Source organism: Strix aluco, chromosome 3 (genome assembly GCF_031877795.1).
Source record: "Strix aluco isolate bStrAlu1 chromosome 3, bStrAlu1.hap1, whole genome shotgun sequence".
NCBI lineage: Eukaryota > Metazoa > Chordata > Aves > Strigiformes > Strigidae > Strix > Strix aluco.
In genome coordinates this window covers 35738630-35763082 of record NC_133933.1, presented here as the reverse complement: position 1 = coordinate 35763082, position 24453 = coordinate 35738630, and the positions used below count along the sequence as shown (strand labels likewise).

Here is a 24453-nt window from a genome sequence, read left to right as displayed (position 1 = left end):
TATCTATGGCTGGACCACAGATGGATGAAGAAAAGTCATCACTGGCTACATGTAATATTCCTGTAGCATCATAATCTGAAAACTATGCTGTGTTTTCCTGTAGGAGTATATTTTGGGTGCCTCCTATGGTACAGCATACTGATAGCTTTTTTTGTGGGGGAATCTTTAATTTCTTTTTCTTTTGAGAAGGTAAGCACTCTGTATAAATATAATACATTTGAATAAAGTATTGTCATAGATGCTAAAGGGCTTTATTAACTATTTTTCAGGAATTTTCAACTTTAATAAGTTACTTTTTTCCAAGAGAATATCTGACTATTTTATTTGAAGATTGTTGAACCTTACGGATCTGTTTACCAGTTGGCAAACAGATTTGCTGAGAAATGAGTTTCTACTGTTAAAATGGAAGGGGGAGGATTAGAAATCAGTCTGCTTTCATTAAATTTTTCTTCTTCCATTTCTGGAGTTAAGAATGTCTCAATGCTTCTCCTTCCCTTCAGTATCTCAGTCTTGTAACGTCTGCTTCGAAAAAGTAACTACATTAGACTGTTCAGATATACAGCAGTCAAACTGGTCCAGCATTGTTTCAGTGACGCTTTGTTTTTGTGGTTAATACTGCAGCGACTTTCCTCTAAACTGGTGATGACACTTCTGGGTAGAGAAGAAAAGATGGGAAACACTAACTACCACAGTTTTAATGATAAAGTTTGTGTGAGTGAAGGAACATGGTATCTTGCATTTTGCTCAACAGGGCATTGGTCTGTATAAACTGTTGGATGCGGTTTAAAAAACAAAACCCAAGATTGGATTGAGATAAAGGCCTAAGACTTCCTTGATATTTTATTTAAGAAAATGTAGGTTATGCATGCACATACAAACACACACACAATATGTTTAGCAGCTTTTACATTTTCCTATTTTTTAGCAATTCACTACTTTGTCAGCATTATTTGAGGGAATAATTGTAGTCAAACATGTAATTATCCTTCCGTGTTCCAAAAGATTCTTCTGTTCAGCTGCTGTTAAAAGCAAATGGGCTGTCACTAGTTTCCATTGTATTTTCAGCTCCATCACATGTTGAGTGTATTTCAGGCCACTATGTCTGTCTAAATGACCCTTGTGCTAATGAATACATTGCCTATTTTCCCACTTTCAACAGTATCTTTAGAAAGATCTTAACCTCTCGATTCCAAGAAGAATAACAATACAAAGGAACAATTTGGCTTCCGAAAAGTATTGCACTTTCTGTCAGTGCCCTAAAAAATATCTGATTTTAGATGTGTGATGTAGAGCAATATAGCAGAAAGATATTCAAGTGCTGTTAGCATATATCTGACACATCTGATGTATTTATGGCTTTGTCATTTATAGCTTATGTAGTCATGTTAAAATCATGCCAGTAAACCCTGGAGTTCCATGCCACACCTTGTCACGTTATCTGTATATCAGAGTTGAGACACTTCAGTCATCTAACTCAATCCATCCTCGTGCATTTGTAGGGCATTCATCACAGTATCTAGGTACTGGTAACCCATAACACCAGAGTTGCTCGTGAGCTCTTGCACCTTGCTTTATTCTACTGGCTGCTTCCTGTGTGCCATGAAAAAAAGTTTGGGTATGTTTTCAATGTTTGTTCGATTGCACTTTAGTAACAAAGGTATATTTGTCTCTTGTTCTTTCCCTCTGCTCTGTTTCGCAGGGGCTGACAGTCTAGATATTTAACTTTCCAATGTTTGGGAACTGAAGCAACAATGCATACTTCTTTATACTTTTTGCCAAAAGTACAAAAAGCCTCAAGAAGCCCGGAGGATTAGTTTAATGACTTGAGGCCATGGCATGTTACATTTGAATTGTGTTCTGCTTATGAAAGTTCTTTCCTGCTGCTAACAGTAATTGCATCTACAAAAGCGATGTAAGCAAATTACCAGTGTATTTTTTTTATGCAGCAGATTTTGAGGTGGAGTAAGTAGTAGTTGACAGTTCCCAACATAACATTCCCAAGTACTCAACAAAACAGGAAAAATACTCAATTCCCACAATTATTTTGCAAATACTAAACTCTGTTCACCTTAGGAGGAACAAGCAAACAGGAATAGCATTTTCCTGACATATGAAAAAACATTTTCAGATAGAAATGTTTCAGTTTTGTAGAGAAATAAGAGCGAAGGGCCTGTTTGTGTAACGTGAGTTATCTCCTTCTTTCCCAAGAGGTTTAATTGCTTTTGTGCTCTACCATATAAACATGCATTCCCACACTGCATTTTCTAAAAATGATACATACCCACAGATCTTGTCAGCAAATTTGAGCCCTAGCAATATGAATATAGTGTTTTTCCTTTAAAGGATTATTGTAAAGCACACTTGCTCTATTTTAAGATGGATGGTAAACATAATACTAGTAAGACTTTGACTGCCCTTTGTCATAGACTCTGAAAGAGACATTTGCAAAATGAGAGACATGTCCACTTCTTATGGTTTGGGGCTAAGATATTAGTACATTGGTTGGCTCGAAAAAGCTCATATATTAACGCAGGGGGTAGAAATGCAGTAGAGAAGTATTGTGGCTCATTCGAGTCAGTATCGGTGTTCCATTGACTTGTGTGGTGTTGTCTGGCTGCAAGAGTGTAAAGTCCAGTTCTTACAGTAAAATAACAACCCCACACTTAGGGATGGGAAGCATTTGTGTTAGTTTATAAAAATCTCAGCAATAATTATTCATAACTATACCTGGTTTCATTCTTTTATTAAAACCTGCTAATTTAAAACCATTCCTTTAAATACTAATTGTTCAAAACATATTAACAGCAATTTCTACTTAATGTTTCTTTAATTTGAACTCAATCACTTGAAACAACTTTCATTTTATAATTTTAAGAATTCTTATTCTTTATTGCACTGCATCAATAAGCAGATAGATGCCAATAACAGTCACTTTTAATGATTTCAAAAATTAGATTAAGTTAAAATGAAACATGGGATATTTATGATATGCATTTTCTTTAAAAACTACCATCATAACTGTAGTATCATAAAAACAAGTTTCTGCAGACTTCTGGAGGAAGTGGTAAGCTAGGAAACCTCACAGACTGACCACCCAACTTGAGAGGATGGTGCTTGTCAGCATCTGTGAGTGTGTCCCCTACGGCTTGTCCTGCTCCTCCTCCCACCTCGGGGCATGGGGCTGGCCACAGGATTCTCTTCATCCCCTGCTGATGGCTGCTGTGCTCTGGGGAGAGAGTCAGAGAGCTAAGCAGTGTCAGTACCTGAGACCCCTCACTTGCTCATCCACCTGACCTTCTCCTGCTGCTAGGCAGGCACAGACGTATTCTGAGGCTGCTTCTGCACTTCTCTGCATGACAAGGAGCTCCTGGGATATTTACCCTTTATGTCTCTGTCACATTTCCATGTGTTATTCATAATGTCTCTGAACCTGTTGATAGAAAGCATCTTGCTTGCTCAAAATTATCTTTCTAGTGAAAGTATAGTAGATATTCATATGGAAAGAAAATTTGTAATAAAAATACCCAGCATACCTTTGGTTTCCATTTATTAAAAGTCGCTAGACTCTGAGTCCAAGGAGTCAGTGTGAGATTGAACAGCTAATTTTTATATTAATGCTTAAAATGTGTGTCAGCATACTACACGTGAATGTGGATCAGAAGATTTTTTTTAAAAAAAAAGAAATTTAATGTATGGTTTGTTTTCTTTCCTTCTTGAGTTGTCTGTGTTAAAGAAAATAAAAATGGGTTTGTCTTGGTTCACATTTTAAAGGAAAAAGATATAAGGGTAGAAACACTGTTGCTCAGTGAATGCTGTGTTCCCTGGATTCACAGAAATAATCCTGCAATAAACACTGTTGTCCTGGAGGGCTTTTCTCTGATAAATACTCGGACGTGAATATGCTAAGAAAACCAGCTGTCAGTAGAACTTGTTTTGCTTAAATGGATCAGGCTCCATGCTTTGGGGACTGAAATGGCCGTGTTTTACTGGTCTGGGAGCTGTGCCAGAGGGTTCTTCGTGACTGAGGGTGGTATGCAGAGTTCGGTGACTGCGTTTAATCTTCTCATACGGGCAGGGGAGAATAACAAGAACCTGGTCTGAACTCTTAGTCTTTGAATGTTTCTGTATGTTTTTCACTGATGGGAAAAAAAAAAACCAAAAAAAACCCAACCCAACAAAAACCAACACACAGAAGAGAAATTTAAACGTGTATTTGCTTTATAGTGTTTCCTATCTTTTACCTGTCCTTACTGTTGGGAGCTGGAGGGGAAAAACCACAGAATATTACCCATTTACTGCCAGGTACTGCCTCTCGCTACGTTTGAGATGCAGGGGTGCTGTGAAGGGCTTCACCTTAAAAGCTGGCGTGCCATACTGCTGAGTGCACGTCACTGGTTCAAGCCCGCTGTTTCAGAATGATTATGAATAACACAGTCTTTAAATGAGTGGTCATGTTTAGGGTTTTTTATATGTCTGTCTTCTACAAAGACGGAAGTAAGAAGGTCTTCTATTTGGCAAATTAAAATGTGCCTATTCATCCGACTTGATGATTTCAGTAGAATTGTTAGTAGACAGCCAAGACAGTCTCTGACTTCTTCAAATCCCAGAGCATCTTTGCAGACATGGGAAGCAGGAATGACTGTTGCTTTGCAGAGCTTTCTCTTCCATTAAGCCCAATTTGGTCATGCCTCTACACAGTGCCTCGCCAATGAGTCAGTGAGATCTCCAGCCTGCTGTATGTGCCATGTCTCCATCATCCAAATCTTCTGAAACTGTAGCCAGTACCATAACCTGATTTCCAGTCTAGCTCTGCTTTACAGCTCTTCATGTGTCCTAAAAATTATCTGCTTTGCTGCAGCCACCTTTTGCTGGGCTGTTGACAGCTTCAGAAGAGATCAGGGTAGACTGGGATTGATAGTCAAAACAGATTGACTTGTATTTCTATCCCAGGCATTCAACTGTACCGGCTGTTCCTTTTTTTTTCTGAAGCTGATACAGAACAATTAGTGAAAATAGTTGTAGAACTAAGATTATGTGTCCATCATCTAAATGGTGCTTTAATGCTGGCGATGTTAAAGCTGTCCTTAAATGGTTCACTTAGTGAGGTTTTTAAGATGGTTTTCTTTCTGTTAAGAGACTAAGCAATTAGACCTAATCATTGAGGTATGAAATAATTGAGGCAGTTCAGTGGGACTGATTTCGTTGCTAGGTAATGAGGTACCAGTTTCTCTGTATAGGAGATAAGGGGCAGTTTTTGGTCTGAAATATGCTTGGTGGCAATCCAGAGCTCAGCGTTGCCTCGAGTCTCAGAGCAAAACTTAGAGTTGAACATTGGGAAGGGTTTGTGTCTTTGTGGAGGTTTTGTCAGGTTTCTCTCAGAGTGTCAGCCTGTATGCATAAAGTTCTGTAACCTGATGGTGGAGGGAGTATTTTTACATGATATATCAAGTACTTTACCCCTTAAAGAATTTTCTTGTATAGTAGAAAAGTACATCTAGAAAACAAATGAAAAGAAATTACAAAAGAAAATGGAAACGTGATACAGGACTCTCTCCAGCTCCCTTCCTCTACATACTTCTGAGTGGAATGGTCTGCAGAAATTTCAGTAGTTTTAAACACATTTGTTTCCTTTAGATACAAATCTTTCCGTTAAGGTGTTGCATTTTTTCACTTGTGTACATATAGTTTATTTCAGGCTACTGTAATTAAGTGTACAGTTCTGTTTCATGTTATGTTGTCATATGGTATAAGTATACCATGTTTCATTGTAATAAGCCCTGTTTCAACACAGGCATTTCTAAGTACCGTTGTAAAGATTCACTTTTCTAAAACATCCTTCTCAGCATTTTTACTGTGGTATCACTGCTTCTAGGCGTGTTTACCCTCCTACAAAGGGTGATAATGAAGGAAAAAGGGAACAAAGTAATTTTTCCTTAGGACGTCAGACAGTATAATGGTTCTTTACCATTGCCCATATGTTTAGACTTGTATGTTTGTACAGTGAGATTGTCAGAAGCACTTTTAATTAGTCGAAACTAACTCTGGAAATGACATTGAAAATTACTGTCATCTCAGTTACTAGTTAGGCCAGTACTTAGTACTTTTGAAATCTTCCCATGTATTTGTAACAGGAATTAAAAAAAAAAAAAAAAATCTTAGGTTGTGTTTACTTTGCTACAGAAATTCGTGTTAGTTTTACAAAAAATCTTACTTTTCTTCTGATACATCAAATGTTTTTGGCTTTTCTGTTGCCTATGTTGTTCTTACAGTTTGGGGGGTTGAAGGGTATTTTTATTGCCATTCTGACATCCCTGGTGCAGTACTGAAGTGCCTTTCTCAGATATTTCCCCAAGACGTTAGAGCACACACAGCAGATTTCGTCTTCCTTTCTTGACATGTTTTTGAAGGAGAAAGGAAGACTGCTGAACAGAATCAATCCATGTTAGTACTGAACCGTGTCTGTCACAGGTAACAGGATTTTTTTCATACCTAAGAATTAATAGGAATCTTTTGGGTTTTTTATGTGGAACCATTTGTTCTAAAGAACATTGTGGGCCAGCTGTAGGACCTCCTTGAAATATTTTCCATAAAATTAGTTAGGCTGACCAGAGAAATTTGAAACAAGTGTCATCTTTTTTTATTCTATGGCTTGTGCCACAGAACAAGGGTCGGGTAACTGGGGTTAAATGTTAACCTAAAAAATTCCTAACTAGGTCTTAACCTGATTTGCAAAATTTGTATGTAGAGAAACTTAACAGGGAGTTTGTCTAGGGCTAAGTTAATTGTGGTTTGATGGATAATGTGCTGTTGTTAAATACTACTTTAAAAAGCAACAACAATTAAATACAAAGTTGCTGGGAAATCACAATTGAAGTAGTAGTTTCTCTGTTGTTAAACATGCTTAATTCCACAGACTGTCTCTTTGGAATGAAGTAGCTCTTGCAGAAGAAAAGCGCTTCAAAGTTACTGACTGCATCAAATTTAGAAATTATCTGACAAGTCTGAGACTTCTGCCAATTTATCCTTAGATGTAATCACATGAGCGGGACATGGAGGGTTTTTCTTTAAGCTCAAAGTTGAGCTTCAGCTGTTCAACTGTATCCATTCTAACTGAGTATTAATTACCAAACCTGACAAACAGTAGTTACAATGAGTTAATTAAAATTTGTCTTGGCAGCAAGTGCAGTGAGTATAGAAAGGCACATTTACTCAACAGTTATGAAAACTGAAATTTCCTAGAGTACACTTTGAACCCGCTTTTGTTGCCACATGGGTATTTTTCCCAGTTCTTGATGTAAATCCAAGCCCACCACTACAGAATGTGATACCAACTTTTAACAGAGCTTCACTGAAGCTGATTTTTGTATATTTGGGATATGTGGCTTTCTTTCTGAATATGGTGACTAAATAATTTGTTTTCAGAGAACTTCACTCTAATTGTGATCTGCACATTATAGTGTTCTGTCTTCAGACTTTTCCTGTTTTATTATTGAAAACAGTTAACAAAAAGTCAGCCACTGTTTAATGCTTGCTTCCAGATGGTCACATTCAACAGGTACAAATCTGACCACTTAGAAGTGAAGAGTTAAGGATTTTCAGATAAAACCTCTAAAAAATGTGAAACGCAGACTTCAGTTGGATGTGAAAGACCTCAGTTTTGATTGCTTCTGTTGTCTTCTTCCCACCAAGTGGGGAGAGCTGGCAGTATCCACTAGGAACCACATCCCTGTAGCTGGCATTTCGGCAGGGAATGCAGTGACACGGGGAGTGTGGCTTTAGGATGGCAGAGGAACAGCCCTGCAGGGAATCCAGTGGGCAGGAGGGAGACTGTAAGTGGAGGGATCTTGGCCCCATTGTCTGTGTGGTCAAAGGATTAAAGTGCATCCTTCAAGATTACCACAAGGGCTTGTTCCCCTGCTGACCTGCCTTTTTCCCATAAGCTTCCTGACCCCACAGTAGTACTAGCTACCACCCCTCAGTTTTCTTCACTTTCTGCCTGCCAACAGTCAGTGGCACTTTAAACTTAATGTCTTCTTGAAAGGAGCTTTAATATCTCCTTAATTATCCCTTGTATGAAGATGCCATTTCCCCAAAATAAATTACGGCTGATTTTTGCAACGTGACTACTAAGTTTCTGGGGGTTTCCTTTTCCCTAATTATTGTCAAGAATGTGATTCATTGTATTGCTGATTTCATTTAAGGCGTATGAGGCAGTCACAGTCTGTCCTGCTACTTAACTGCATGAGCTACTCAGCTCATGTGAATGTTAGCTGAAACCCTGTTTCCTCTCAGCACTTGCACATTAGACCTACCTGGAGCATATGTATAAAAGACATATTCACAAATGTGAGACTTTTTGTTGAATAATGTTTTCCTTGATAACAGATTCCCCTTTAGAAATACTGAGAACTTCTTTCTTGGGAGAATCCACTTAACAAATCACAAAGATTTGTTGAATTGTAAACCAAACATGGGCATCCTGAAACTATACTAAACTTCAGCTTTCTTTAAATGAAAGTGTATCCTGTAGGCAATTTAGAAAAGCCATTCTTTAAATGGAATGAAGTTGCTGTATTTTATAGGTTTGCTTTTTGAAAAACATGTAGGCTGATCTTTGTAGAAAGCGGAAACAGCCAAAACCATAACTGTGCAGAGCAGGACTTCATGTGAGTCCTGTACATTTTGCATCTTTCATTCCTCTACAGCCAGCACTTCTTGAGGAATAGCAGGAGCTGATTAAGCTGCAACCTGGAAGAAACACAAAGAGGTAGCTGGAGTTGGCCTATGGGTGCCCTGACATCCAAGGAGTTGCATACTCCTGTTATGTTTGTAGAATCTTGCTTTTTTTTTTCCCCAGCAAGAAAGAAATACTCTTGTACCTGTAGTCCTCTTCCGTACCTTGAATGAGTACTGCTGCTCCCTGCTCTCTTTCATTGCAAATCAGTGAATTCTTCTGCTGTCTTTGAGTTGTCACAGGCTACAGCTAAACTGTGGGACCCGCCTCTGAGTTTTGCACCCTGATCAAATTCAAAACTGGTGTCATGAGAAGACCTGGATGTTCAACATCCCACTTCCCACCCTGATTTTCATTAGAAGAAACCCCTAGCACTTGGATAGGGAAGAAGTTGTGTGCTTCAACAGTTCTTTGATCTGGATGATTAAGAGCCAAAATTCTGTTGTATGCTGTGAGGCACATTTGCCTTGCATCATTCTGGGTTTTTGGGTTTGTGGGATTTTTTTGTTGCAGTCATTAATGTATCTAGCTAAGAAAATTTGGAAATGCATATTTAAGATGTTTATCAAACATGACATGGGGTAGCAGTGTTTTGAAATCCTTTCATTTCAGTGGGTTTATAAACCACTCCTGTCTTTCATGACACCAAGCTCAGGAGCAATGCATCCCAACAAAGAGAAAATCAAGTGAAAATGCCAGGAGGCCTGCATGGATGAACAAGGAGCTCCTGGACAAGCTCAAACATAAAAAGAAAGCCTACAGAGGGTAGAAGCAAGGACAGCGAGCCTGGGAGGGATACAGCCAGGGATCAGGTTAGGAAGGTCATAGCCCTATTAGAATTAAATCTGGCCAGGGACGTCAAGGGCAACAAGAAAAGGTTCTATTGGTATGTTGGTGATAGAAGGAAAACTACAGAAAATATGGGCCCTCTCTGAAACGAAACAGGAGACCTGGTTACCCAGGATATGGAGAAAGAAGGCTGAGGTACTCAATGATTTTTTTGCCTCAGTCTTCAGTGACAAGTGCTGCAGTCACACCGCCCAGGTAGCAGAAGGCAAAGTCAGGGCCTGGGAGAATGAGGAACTACCCGCTGTAGGAGATCAGGTTCAAGACCATCTAAGGAACTTGAAGGTGTACAAGTCCATGGGACCTAATGAGATGCATCCATGGGAACTGTCAGATGAAGTGGTTAAGCCACTGTCCATCATATCTGAGAAGTCATGGCAGTCCAGTGAAGTTCCTGCTGACTAGAAAAGGGGAAACACAACCTCCATTTTTAAAAAGGGAAAAAAGGAAGACCCGGGAAACTACAGGCCAGTCAGTCTCACCTCTGTGCCTACCAAGATCATGGAGCAAATCCTCCTGGAAACTGTGCTAGGGCACGCAGGAAATAAGGAGGTGATTGGTGACAGCCAACGTGGCTTCACTAAAGGAAAATCATGCCTGTCAAATTTGATGACCTTCTACAATGGGGTTGGTGGACAAGGGAAGAGCAACTGATGTCATCTACCTGGACTTGTGCAAAGCCTTTGACGCTGTCCCTCATGATATCCTTGTCTCTGAATTGGAGAAACACGGATTTGGTGGATGGACCACTCAGTGGATAAGGAATTGGCTGGATGGTCGCACTCAAAGAGTTGTAGTTAACGGCTCCATGTCCAAGTGGCGAGCAGTGATGAGTGGTGTTCCTCAAGGATTGGTACTGGAACTGGCACTGTTTAACATCTTTGTTGGCAAGACAGACAGTGGGATTGAGTGCACCCTCAGCAGGTTTGCCAGTGACACTGAGCTGTGTGGTGCAGTTGACACACTGGAGGGAAGGGATGGCATCCAGAGGGACCTGGACAGGCTTGAGAGGTGGGCCCATGCAAACCTCATGAAGTTCAACAAGGCCAAGTACAAGGTCCTGCACATAGGTTGGGGAAATCCCAAGCACATATACAGGCTGGGTGGTGAGTGGATTGAGAGCAGCCCTGTGAAGAAGGTCTTGGGGGTATTAGTGGATGGAAAACTGAGTATGAGCTAGCAATGTGCGCTTGCAATCCAGAAAGCCAACCGTATCCTGGGCTGCATTAAGAGAAGTGTGGCAGCAGGTCAAGGGAGGTGATTCTCCCTCTCTACTCTTCTCTCATGAGACCCCCCCTGGAGTACGTGTCCAGCTCTGGGGCCCCCAGCATAAGTAGGACATAGAACTGTTGGAGCAAGTCCGGAGGAGGGCCATGAAGATTATCAGGGGGCTGGAGCACCTCCCTTATGAGGGCAGGCTGAGAAAGTTGGGGTTATTCAGCCTGGAGAAGAGATGCCTCTGAAGAGACCTTATAGCAGCCTTCCAGTACTTAAAGGGAGCCTACAGGAAAGGTGGGGAAGGACTCTTTATCAGGGAGTGTAGTGATAGGATAGGGGTAACAGTTTTAAACTGAAAGAGGGCAGATTTAGATGAGATATAAGGAAGAAATTCTTCACTGTGAGGGTGGTGAGACACTGGAACAGGTTGTCCAGAGAAGTTGTGGATGGCTCCTCCCTGGAAGTGTTCAAGGCCAGGTTGGACGGGGCTTTGAGCAACCTGATCTAGTGGAAGGTGTCCCTGCCCTTGGCAGGGGAGTGGAATTAGATGATCTTTAAGGTCCCTTCCAATCCAAACCATTCTATGGTTGTATGATTTCTACAAATCACATAGTCAGTGTGTTAATGGAAAAAAATCAGGACTCTTTTTATGTATAGTTTGGAAAACATACGTGTGTGTCAGCAAAGAATATTACAGAATTTAAATCACAGAGCTCACATGTGATATTTAATATGTGCGTGCAGTATGTGTCAAACATCCCACAGAGGAAGACAGGTTAAATTTGGCAAGAACTGAAATTTTAGAATACGAAAATATAGATTCTTTTTCATTGGATTTTAAAACTAAATTCTTCGAGCTGGTTTCTGGTCAGGGGCCACTGAAAATACATGAGGAGGAAGCTTCAGCTGTGTAACAATTTCAGTGGACAAAACTATTGGTACCAAAGTTGCAGACGCCACAGTGCAGTGGAAAAACCTGTACAAATAGAGCGAAACAATTCTGCTTGCAGATATTTGCTGTTGAAGCCAATAAAAGGGCTGTGCTCTTCTGTGTGGTTTAGTGATGTCAAGCACTACTTGCTGGAGGCAGCTGTGCTACTGCAATGCTTTCCTGACCTTAAATAGCCTATATGCTGGGTAATGCAAGCATTCAAATATAAATATAGGGCACATAAGGACAGAAGGAGGCCAGAAAAGCCATCTAGGCCCCTTCCCTCCCCTGAATTAGTCAGTGTCTTCCTCAGTATTCTTCTCTTCTGGTATTTGTCCAAGATATTTACAAAACCGTTTAGACTAATTGTTCCCTTGTGTTGCCTCAGTACTGTTTATTCCATATGTTAAGTACTGCGTGCAAAGCAATTCTGCTCTTCAGCGTGACTGCTGCTTGCTTTCCTTTCCTTTCCTTTTCCTTTCTTTGTGATTGCCTTTGATAGCAACTCAAACAGCTGTGCAACTTCTGCCTGTCCTGGGAGGTTGCGTGTACCTCAGCAGCAGCAGCCCCCTCTGCTCTTCCCTAGCCCTCCTCTCTAGGGCAAGTAGGACTTTCTGCGACATTTTGTGGAGGTAATTCCTTCAGGTCATGTTTTTGGTCGACTTCCCAGATATTTTTGGGTTTTTTCTCCTTTTACTCTGTAATGGTAAGATGGTTGGATGGCACATACATGTAATTCCATAGCAATCCTCTTAATTTGTTCCATTGCTCAAAGATTGTCTGTGTTTCTTTTGTAGCTGTAATGAGGACTACGTAACTCGCTTCCTACCACCTCAAATCCTGGTGTTTTCAGTTGGTACTCTTGTTTTTGTTCATTTATGTACCACTTAAGTTTTTCTTACCGCCACTTTTTTTTCCTTTAAGTTCCGTCTCTATTTTCTAGTTTCTGTTTTGGCTGTTTGTTTTTAGCTCTGCACACATCTCTGAAAATGTGTTTCATTTTCAAGAAGTGAGCCTCTGGTATTTTGCATGTCAGGTAGCAGTTTTTCCTGCAGTTGACATAGAAACTGCAAGGACAGTTGAATGATGAACATACATCATGACAAAGGAAGTCTTGTTGAAAGTTTAGGCACTGTTTGGTCAATGAAAATCTAATGGCCCTTTTAATTGTCTGATACACAAAATCAGTGCGCATCCAAGAACAGTCATTGAGCATTGTCTACAATTTCAGTGCCTTTTTCTCTTTATTTTAAAACATTTCAACATTAATGTTTTTTTCTAACACTTAATGCTTATTTTACATTTCTTTTAATGTTATTTTTCTCTACAGTTAATTGCTTCCGTTTATAAAAGGAGAGAAAACTTCAGCATTTTTATGCAACAGTGAAAGCAAAAAAATTCCATTATATTGTGTTTATCAAAATCTGGACTACATGTAATTGAACAACCTTTTTTCCCCTCCATGACAGTGTTCTGTTTAGGATACATGTCGCAGTAATAACAGGGATCGAATTTCTCAGTACTATGAATTTCTTTACTGATTCTGTTTTTCTAGTGTTAGATTAAAATTTTGGAGGTCACATCAGTTTATAAAACATATCAAAGTTCCTTAAACTATGATAGCTACAGTGGTTTTGTAGAAAATTCATTTGCAGAAATAAGTGGCCTATTTCACATCAGAGTTGTAGAACTCTTTGTTGGAAAGGAACTCTGAGTCATCCAGCCCACCTTCCTGCTTGGCACGGGACTACCGCCAGCCCTGGCTCAGGTTTTGTGTAGCGGGACCTTTGTTTGGCCATGTCTTGAATGCTTCCCACAGTGGAGATCCTACAGCCTCCCTGAGGAACTGGTCTGCTCCTCTGCTACCCTCCTCAGGGGAGGAGTTCCTCCAAAAGTTCAGTCTGAGGATCTCAAGGCCTCAGTTGGCCCGGTCCTTGAGATCATAAAGGCCCCTCTGGATTGAAGCTGTGCAGTTTGTTGTAGCAGTATTATACGATGTCGTTAATGGTATGCCATCTATCATGGTGGTATGGAAGCAAGGTACTCTTCAACCTTGAGCTACCATTCTTACATTTCAACTTCTAATCAGTAATAGAAGCTATGTTAACACCACTTGCTCTCCCCATAAATTAGGCTTTTTTCGTTAGTCTCAACGTGCTTCTCTAGCAACACAGAAGGGTGAGGTCTTAAGGATATATTGCTAGGTAGGGGTTGGTCTGGCTGGAGGTCATGATGAGCTAGTAGAAAGTTAAATTAAGTTCCCATCTCACTGCTGACAGCAAAGGGATGGCATGAGGATTGAGAATATGAGTTTGCTATATTCTGACAAGTATCACCAGTGCACGGTCCTTTAGGACCAGCTGGTACATGACATAATTTAGAGCAGTGTAGGGCAGTATGGGGGCAAAAATCAAAGAATTTGCGTCAGTATTATGGATGGCGGTATGCCTTGCCACACCAAGGCGCGTAATACAGGGAACTCTCTTTTACTTTATCTTTTTAACTCTGTGTACTGAAGGCTCCTAGTCTCTTTTCAGTACACAAGTACTAATTTGTATTTTTCTTTCTTAAATTTCATATACTACAGCAAAATTTAAAAAAAAAATACCCTGAAATAGAACCACTAGTCACTAGCAGTGAATGATCTTGGCAATGCAAATGGCATTGCTGAGTACTTTCTATGTACAACCGAGCACACTGAAAATGCTAGAAAAAAGGATAATTTACCCTGGTTTTGTTTGTTATACTAATGCTATGAAAGTCTAGCATTCTATTTTTGTTCATCTACCAATCTGTTCAGCATATTTTGTTTAATAGTTTAATGGTAGAGTCTATATGCAACCACCCATGTTACATCAGACTCTGTGCAGCTGGAATGTTGTTTACTTTTCACCAAGGCAACTCCCTGTTTTTTTGTTAATTAATATCTAACAAGGTCCTACAGCTGACTCCCTTTAAAGTCAAGAATGTAGGGGTGTTCAGGATTTATAGGCACACTGTGCTGAGGCCTTGTAGCAGCAGTGTGTTGTGTGCAACTGGCCTATTAAAGGAGACAGTTTGGGGTGGGGTTTTTTCACTTCTATTTGTATGTATTTTCCTTTATTCTTCCTCAGTTATCTTGGGCAGGTTATATTTGTACTGCATGTGCACAGTCCTTTAATATCTGGTGCCATTAAGTTATTTTCTTCAGCAGCAGAATGAAATGGAGAAGGTTTGTGGGAAAGCCTTCTACAGCAGTAACCTCTCACTGTTCTTTTCAGGACTAAAGGAGAACTCACATTTCTGAGATGGTTAAATTGGCAACTGTGGCTCATGTTTAAAATACAAACATTTTCTTATTTTTCACAACAGGACATCCCTCAAATGTCTCAATTACAACCATACTAGCAGGGATATTTTTGTTAAATTTTTACACGTTTTGTCCAGGCTTGATTTGAAATGATGCAAGGAATACAGTATACACAATTTTCTTCATGCTGTTCCACTGATAAAACATTTTACTGTCTTCTAATCTGAATATCTGTAAGTTTTTCACGAACTTTAATGTGTTTATCTTCTTGGTACCTGTCTGGGGTAAGTTAGTACCAAATATTGTCAGGATGTGTGAATGTATCCCTGTGTGTCAGATTTCATCATTAGGAAACTAGAACCAAATAGAGTCTCCCTTTGATAATCTCACTCTGTACCAGATAAATGTTGCTAGGCTTAGAAATGTGATCTCTTTCTTTTAGAGTCAAATTTTGTACCTAAAATGCCTTCCCACTTAGTGATGGTCCTTAATCGCTGCCCTGCCTTAGCTATATAGGCTGTTTTGAGGCTATACTCATTTAGGTGCACTGACATATGATACAGGTTCCTCTAATATCTCCACTGTTGTCATTTGAGCAGTATGCTCAAAAGAAAATGAAGGAAAAAATTCAGTACGTGCAGATGTACATTTCTTTCCACCATGAGAAAGGTATTTTTAATAGTTCAGTATATTTTTGATCCTTGACCCCTGATAGAATATCTCAGTAACATAGAGATAAATAGATACTGCAATTGGCAAGCTGATTATAATTGTATGTTAAGGCAAGCAGAAAAGGTCTTTTCATTTTGTTCAGTCCTAAAAACCCGTAAAAATACTCGATTCTATTTTAAGAACGAATAGTAGGTAAATAGTGTTCCATCCAAAATCTGCCAATTACCAATTGTGTTTGTGTTCTCTTGATTTTTTTTTTTTTTTAAGTTCCTTTGTTGTAGGAGGACATCTTGGCAGAGCTTCACATATGTGGTTAACTGCTTGCTGAGCCACAAGCAAATAATACTGTACAGTTAAGCATTTCTTCCTGCATCACCAATTTCTATTCTCTTGGGCAACAGGAGTTCAAATCTGGGCAAAGATGACAGGCATAAACCTGTCTGATTGGATTAATAACATAGAAACTGTTGCTAGCCTCCATAGTAATCTTTTAAAGTTGGTCTTGTGGTAAGTTTCTCAACCCAGATTTTGAGTTTATTATACCAGCAAATAGATAGGTGAATAACTCTTGAATCCTAAAGGACAAAAGGAGAATCTGTTTCTTGTTTTCAGGCTTGTCAGATAGGAATTCTGCTAAAGGAGGGCGCAAAGGGTATCTGGAAATCTGATGGGCAATGATGATTCAGAGATGATTTCCAGTATATTGACTGTGGGGGATTTCTTTTTTAAACACTGTATCATTTTGCTTGTGTGGCATTTTCAGTCTCCCAAACTGCATTTTCTAGGAAATCAGAAGCAATTAGTTTGAGGAAGCTTAAGTTTTCCAGTCAGTGTGTTCATTTACACCTGGAATGGAGCTGTGAAGTAGAATTGGTTTGCTTATCAGTCAGATATTAAAAAGAAAAGTTTTTCTGATAATTTATTTAAACATAAAATCGGTGCTGCACAGGGAAAGTCATGTTTGTTGTTGTGTGTTGCTAGGGGGAATGACCTCAAATTGTCCCTTCGTCTAAACCTTCCAAAAAGCTCAAGTAGCATATTTTAGGTAGTAGGATCTATATTTTGGGTTGTACCATTATATTGAACACACAGGAAAAATCTATTTGTACTTAAATTTACTTTTCTGTTTCTTTGTAGTTGTGTTGGAATGACAATAATAACTAACACTTGGGAGGGTGAAATTGCATTAAAGGAACTCATAGGGAGCTTTTGGGAAAGAGCAATTCTGTAATTAAGATGGTGATGTTCAAGGACTTGGTTTATTGTAATTTCTTATACCTACAACATAGCATGAATTTCAGTTTAGTTCTCTTGAGAATGTTGCAGTAGGCCTTTATAAGCTCAGCTTATAATTCTGTACATACAATGTGAGACCTAAATCCTTAGGAAGGAAAAAGACAAACAGCTTTTGGAAATTAATTTGGTCCTTTGGAATTACTCCAGTGTCTGGGCAGTCTTGATATGGTAGTGCAGAAGACACTTTCACCTTGATTAGGGTACCAGTGCCCCAAGTTGATTTTTGAAACATCACATCTGTGGCTGTTTTAAATTCTGTTTTATGTTGAAAGTATCCAAAAGATTTGTTAATGTGTAGTACTTATTTGAATTAACTGTTGGAGAAGAAATATCTGTTTCAGTTGGGTTGCTCTTAGTACTATATGAAAGAGGGGGGGGAAGTATGTGAACTAACACAAAGGGGAGTGTTAGGGTTTTTTTCAGAACTGTAAGTAAAGTTACAAATTTAAAATATAAAAACAAACTAACCATAAACTATATCTTATCAGTATACTTTTAATATTCAAGTGCTACCCTGATTTCTCCAGCAACCTTTCCCTTCCCTCCGTTCCCCTCCTTCCTTTTCCACTATTTCACCCCCCAAATTATCAAAGCTGCTACTCTGGGGACATTCCTGAATCTCTGTCTTCTCTGTCACTTTGTTCAAGTGCATATGCCTCTTGTCTTGCCAGGCCTTGCCCAGAAGTCTCTTCCTTGTCCTTTTAAGTAATATAAATACATTTTTTAAACATAGTTATTTTTTTTCCCAGCTAGGAGCTTTTTCTCTTTAATTGTCCCTCTCCTCCTTCCTTTGGAGTTGTCTGTGTTTCATCTCCTCTTTAGTGTAGATTTACATTGAAGTAAATATGAAAATGCCTTGTCCTGAAGATTGTTCAGTAGAATTGAGCAATTCTGGGGATTTCATACTAGACAGATGGTAGAGTGCTGGATTTTCAAGGCTAAGTATAAAATTTTAAATTAAAAGAATTTTTGTATCTTAGGGCTCTTGAAATGTCTACCCTGAGTTTTGGACTTGATAAATAATAATTTGTAGTCAGCCATTCTCCCAACTTCACTTGCTTTTACATGTACTGCATTTTTATTTCCCCTTGCAAAGTTAGAAAAATCAGACTATGTATTGAACATTCCAACCTTTCCCAGCATTTGGCTAGATGAGCTACAATTAGTTATTTTTAGTCCTGACCAAGTTCTCATAAATGTTCTTCAGGTTGACACTAATTAGACACTGAATAAATACATGGTTCCTTGAAGGATAGATAGCTTTTCCAACTGCTGACCACGGCTTTAGATAGGTCACTTTCCAAAGTAGGTCTCTAAAAAGAAAGGAATTTGGAGCAGGTGTTACACAGACCATAGGAGCGTAAATTTGACATATAAAGACCTATGTGTCTTCTTTTTTCCACAAATACATCGAATTTGAGGTCACTAACTAGGCAATAAATGCATTTCAGATATTATTTTTCATGTATTGTCAAGTTGAAGGATGAAAATTAGACATTCTCTGAACCAATTTTGTCTTTCATGCTCTGAAAATATTTAGGACACCAATCATATTAGAAATTTATGGATACGCTAAATCAGTTGGTATGCCACTGGTTTGGCAGACTTGGAGAATAGGAAGTGATGAGTTAGTTTCAAGGAATACTCTAGATATTAGTATGCAGTACTTGAAAAGTTTGTGATGTATATAACCATGACCTCCAGTCTCTTCAGTAATACTATTACAATCACTAATTTCTATCAAAAAGCTTCTCTGTTAGGTCAGTCTGAACAGAGAAGCAAATCATTTATATTTCTTTACTGTTTGAGAAGTGTGGCTTTGGCTGTGTAGCTCAGGTGCTGCAAACAGGCAACACAATTTTTCAGGAAACTTGCCTCTCATAAAAGAATGACATAGTTCCATTCTTCTCGACCGCTTCTGCTTTGTTCCTTGAACCTTGCAGCATGGGATTTCATGGTAAGTGCAAATCTGAAGTGTGTTGGATGGTGAACCCTCTTGTCTCTGACTTACACGATTCTAGAATAATATCAGCCTTCAGATGTTTTCTTTATTGTAAGCTTCAAGTGCTTTTTTTTTTTTTCCCCCTTTGGTATTCGTTCTTTCTGAAGTTATTTATGCTTAAATATACAACCTGTATTTCACAGTAGGAAATTTCTGATAACTTACTACTGGGGTTTTTGCTGTGTCTTACGAGATAGCATCAGTTTCCCAGTCTTTTACAGTGTCAGGAATGGCAGAAGTTAGTAAGAAAGGGAAGGCTGGGAAATCTATCAGTGATTGATTTTTATCTGATTTTAATGCAGCAAAGAAACTGAATGGCAACTGGGAAGCGAGTTGGTTGTCTTTTAATTCCTCATAGACACATCTTCGGTCTGATAGTCTCTTCCATGCTATAATTCTGACAGTTTGAACTCCCAGTGAAATAGCCAAGTAGTGACTTTAACCGTAGCTACTGAATTTACCTCCCATGCTTACAGGGGATTCCTCTGGGCTTTTATCCCGAGTTTGGAGGGCTTATATGGAGATGCTTTGGTTGTTGCTGCCCTATGGAAAACTGTTTCATGATCTGTAGATTTCAATATTGAGGTGTGCTACTTTGCAGAATTCAATTCAAATAAATCGGTCTATCTACTTGTACTTGCTAGTATTTTTACTTCAAATTCTTATTAATGAAAATACCTTGAGTTTGCATTATAACTCTCCCACAGAGCAAACAAAGAATGTTGCATCAAGTTAAATGTTTGTAGTTGTCTTCCCTACCTCTCCCCCACCTCCCAAAAAATGCTAAACAGAACTAGCTATATCTGTCATCACCCACATCTTTACTATATACTGCAGTGGCTTGAAACAAAGAGCATACAAATAGACTCAGGCAGCAGCACTGGCTAATTACAAAATTTGTTCATGTAAGAGGCCTTGGCAGCGATGTTTGTGATGGCTGTAAGACTTTTTAATCACAACTCCAGCATTGCTTGTAAGTGGACCTTCACTAGTGAGTAAGTGCATCCCTAAATCGCCACCATGTTTGGGGGATGTGATTTGCTTACCCTCCTCTCAGAATCTTGCAGGCAGCCATACCTGTACTCAGAAATATCACTGTGCACAGGAATTTGCTGGTGGTGTCTTCAGGCCAGTTGTGTCCTTATTTGACTCCACCTGCTCTGAGGACTTTGACATACTCTGTTTCCCAAAGTAAATAGTGTTTGGGGTTTGGTTGTTTTGTTCATACTGTTTCATCCCCACAGAGGAATGAATAGAGCCATTTTGTAACCTTGATTCTCAGTTTACTTCCTTCACTCTCCTCTTAAACCTCATGACAGTAACTGTTAGTGCTTCAAATTCTCTTTCAAATAAGTACATGCCATCCAAATCATGGTGGTATGTGAAATGTAGTGTTAGGCAACTGTTGATATTGTCAGAGGGATTGTACGTTAAGCTGGGGTGGGGAAGCTAGCACAGTACGTTTTGCAGAGCTGTGCATTTTTAAAAACATCATCATGATCCCTGACATATCACTGGTACTTGCAGAAGAGGGCAGGGTCCTACACCTTCAGATGGGGTGCTTTTCCAGATGTTCCACCCAGCCTGAGTTCATGTCAAACAAGTTAGGTCGTTGTTGCAGAGCTGTTGAGGTGTTCAGAGGAAGATCTTTATTTATTTCAGTGATTCGTTCTTTTTATCAAATCTAAAGCTCTTTGAAGGTATACCACCTTTCATTTTGCTCATCACAAAATTAGTTACTTTAAAACCTTCTCTGGGGGAAAATTAAATATAACCAATGTAAAATTCTGCCTTTTCCCACCCCATTAGTTCAGGTTACACTTACAACTACTTTCATTGCAATTTTAAGCAAACCCCATCATTTAAACAATTAGTATCTATTTTAGTTCTATAATACTGTGACAGTCCTTTTAATTTTTTTATGTTGAGAGATATGTGTTTGTGAATAAAATTTATCCCTGTAAACTGCCTTGCAATAGTATCTAAATATGTTGCACAACTAGAAAATCACATGCATGTGCAAAATGATAGCAAAATTTATAGAAGCAGGGCTAGCACATTTGATATTTTGCCCTAATAGTTCTCCAGTCCTAAGCCATTGGTGGCTCAGGGACTTTGATGCATGTGTATTCAGTAATCCTGAATTAATTTCTCTTCCATGGACTTGTCCAGCCTACCCTTTGAAGATATTGGAACAGGGAATTCCACAGCTCCACTACATCTTGCATGAAGATCTACCTCCTTTTGGTTTTGAACCTAGCTCCTGTTAGCTTGGTGTAATGCTGACCACTACGCTTGTATTGGAAGAGACAGCAACTACTCAATGCTTATTCACATTTTCCACATCACCTATCATGTTATGGTTCTCAGTCATACTCCTGCCCTCATTTTCTGCTTTCCAGACTTGAGTCGTCCTGCAGATGACTTTCTACTTCTTTCCTCATAATCCCATAGTTCCTTTTCGTTTGGCTTTTTGTTTGGCTTTTTATTTGGTGCTGAGCTGACGTTTTAACTGAACTGTCAGTCATAACCCCGAGGTCAGCTGAATGTTCAGCTTGGTGTCCATGATTTTGTATTTTCGGTTAGGATTGTTTCTTCTTCGTGCATCACTTCATATTCGTCTGTGTTAAATCTCCTATTTCTTGCTATCATCCAGTTCTTCTGCTTAAAAACCCATTTATTACTCTTCATGATTGAAACTTGTCTTGGCTACCCTCAGTAACAGATTGTCACTGGACTGCCCCCTGGCAGCTTGCCTCTTTGGTAGGTCATTTATGAATATTTTGAACAATGCAAGTCACTACTGAGCCCCACTGCTGACTTAACTCTGCTGTTAGAACTAATTATTTACTCATACTTCTTAGTGACTTGTTCAAATTGCTGCAGTAGGTGTGTGAGACAGGACTACCCCTAGCTGGGAAGAAATCAGTATAGGTTTTATGTAGTGCATATGCATGCATACATGCTGGGAGGGAGGTTCTGAAATGAGGACATTACCCATTTGCCTAAAATTTAGGGAAGTCCTATCAGGAACAAAACCCAGCTTTCATCATGCATTTGTCATTTCCATGGCCACCTCCTTAAACTTGGTTTTCTCTAAGTGGAAAACCTTACCTTTGCTGTGCTTAAAAGCTCTGGTGGCAATTCTCTGGATACAGGTGGCTCTTGTTTGTTAATGTTAAATTTCCAGTGAGTTTTCCCTTGTGGTGCCCATCATCAGTGCAACAGAGAGCACAGTGCTTGAGATGACCTGCATTGACTCCAACAAGTGGTGACTGGTCTTTGAGCATCCTTATGAAAAACTAAAGGAAAGTTTTAAAAAAAGTAAGTAGCAGAACTACATTCAGGAGTATCCTGTTCACTCATGGAAATAAAAACAGTTTAAACCTCGATTCCTGTGTTCAGTTTTGGGCCCCTCACTACAAAAAGGACATTGAATTACTCGAGCGTGTCCAGAGAAGGGCAACGAAGCTGGTGAAGGGTCTGGAGCACAGGTCTTATGAGGAGCGGCTGAGGGAACTGGGGTTGTTTAGTCTGGAGAAGAGGAGGCTGAGGGGAGACCTCATCACCCTCTACAACTACCTGAAAGGAGGTTGCAGAGAGGTGGGGATGAGTCTCTTTAATGAAGTAACAAGCAATAGGACGAGAGGGAATGGCCTCAAGCTGCACCAGGGAAGGTTTAGACTGGATATTAGGAAGTATTTCTTTACAGAACAGGTTGTTAGGCGTTGGAATGGTTTGCCCAGGGCAGTGGTGGAGTCCCCATCCCTGGAGGTGTTTAAGAGTCAGGCTGACATAGCGCTGAGGGATATGGTGTAGTTGGGAGCTGTCAGTGTTAGGTTGATGGTTGGACTAGATGATCTTCAAGGTCTTTTCCAACCTAGATGATTCTGTGATTCTGTAAAGTCTAGAGGATTGTTTTAATAGTTCAAATACATATGAACAGCAGCATTTCTGCTTTATGCTGGAGGGGTTTTGTCCTGCAAGAACTAACTATCGTTACGTAACAGGCAATCGTTTTACAGTAAATCAGTAGCAAATCAAACAGTGAGTAGCTTTTACTGGAAAATCTTGCTAGACAAAACTCTCTGAGAGCAGGTTCCTGTTTCTTTTCCCTTTTCTTTTATTGTATAAGAACAGAAAAATCTGCTCAGAGTTTTCTGAAAAGTCGACTGGTGGAAGAAACATGAACAGCAAGGACGTGTACCAGTAGCCCTTTGTTTGTACGATGTTTTTTAGATAGCATTGGGCTTAGATAATACATGAGGAGAACTGGTTTCTGGAAAAACAGGATCTTCCCTGACACATGCATTTTGTATTATTTTTTTAAATTCAAACTGTAGGAGATGGGCAGAGTATAAAAACCTTTCCTAACTTAAGAAATGGTGATAAAACTTCCATATTTTCTGCTGTACCTGGTTAACATAGGCAGGTTTTCATTGCCTTCTGGTATGTTGACCATTCTTTTCCCTGTGTTGATTCATTCACCTTCTTTTCCCACCCACAGAGCAAGATTAGTAAACTTACTGTGAAACTAACAGAAAACCCCAGAGCTTTTTCTTGACTACAAACTCCCTGCTCAAAAAAAAAAAAAAAAAAAAGTAAAACTGGCTGATGGACACTTTTAAATTTTATACTGTGGGTACTGCCCAAGAAGAGATTCATAAATACATTACATGTCCAAAACTGAACTATAAAGACTAATAGATTCCTGCTGTGGAGCTTTGGGGAAAAAAAAGGTCATATCTCTAAACTTAGACTAAAAGGAGTTTGTCAGATATTTTCAGTGGTATTAAGCAACTCCTGCTTTCCAGTAAAGCTGGAAGCTGGGAGAGCTAAGGATCTTTGAAATTTGCTGCAGTTGGAAATTGCCTCATCTTTTCCATTATAAATATTTTTCTTTTGTTTCTTTTATTTAGAAATTTTTTAGTTGTGGACTGAGGTTTTCCATATGAGATAACTACTTCAAATGAGTACTGTTTTGCAGCTTCCTTAGGACTAGCAGATTTGTCTTACCAGTTCAGTTTTCTCTCCCTCAGAGGCATCAGTATTTTTTTCTGTGATAGCGTTGAGTTATACCCTCCTCTGGCACCTCAGGTTTACAGAACTTTATATGAACTTATTGAGTATGCACCTGTATGCCCTAATGGTAAAGAAACTAGATTATTAGTATTACATTAGCAGTCCTGGGGTTGTGGTTAAGAAGGCATTTGTAGAAGCTCTTGCAACAGTGGTTTTGACAAATGATTTACTTAATGGAATGAAGTTTCCTATGCTTGTTCTTATTCAGGAAGCATCTAAAGAAAAACTGTTCATCTCTCTGAATTGCATGTGCAATGTGAATTTTATCAGTTGTTTTTCACTTTTTTTTATTTAAGCTTTCAGGTTAATCAACAGGGGATGGTTTTGTGGGTGTTTTTTCGGTTGCTGCAGTTTTCTGCATAGGCTGAGGATGACATCTTGGC

The 24453-nt window shown here is 39.3% G+C and overlaps 1 protein-coding gene across 3 annotated transcripts in view; it reads left to right on the top strand.

Moving 5' to 3' along the window:
- Nucleotides 1-24453, top strand: part of BABAM2 (BRISC and BRCA1 A complex member 2) — a 178704-nt gene that overhangs the window by 95456 nt on the left and 58795 nt on the right. The window lies entirely within an intron of this gene.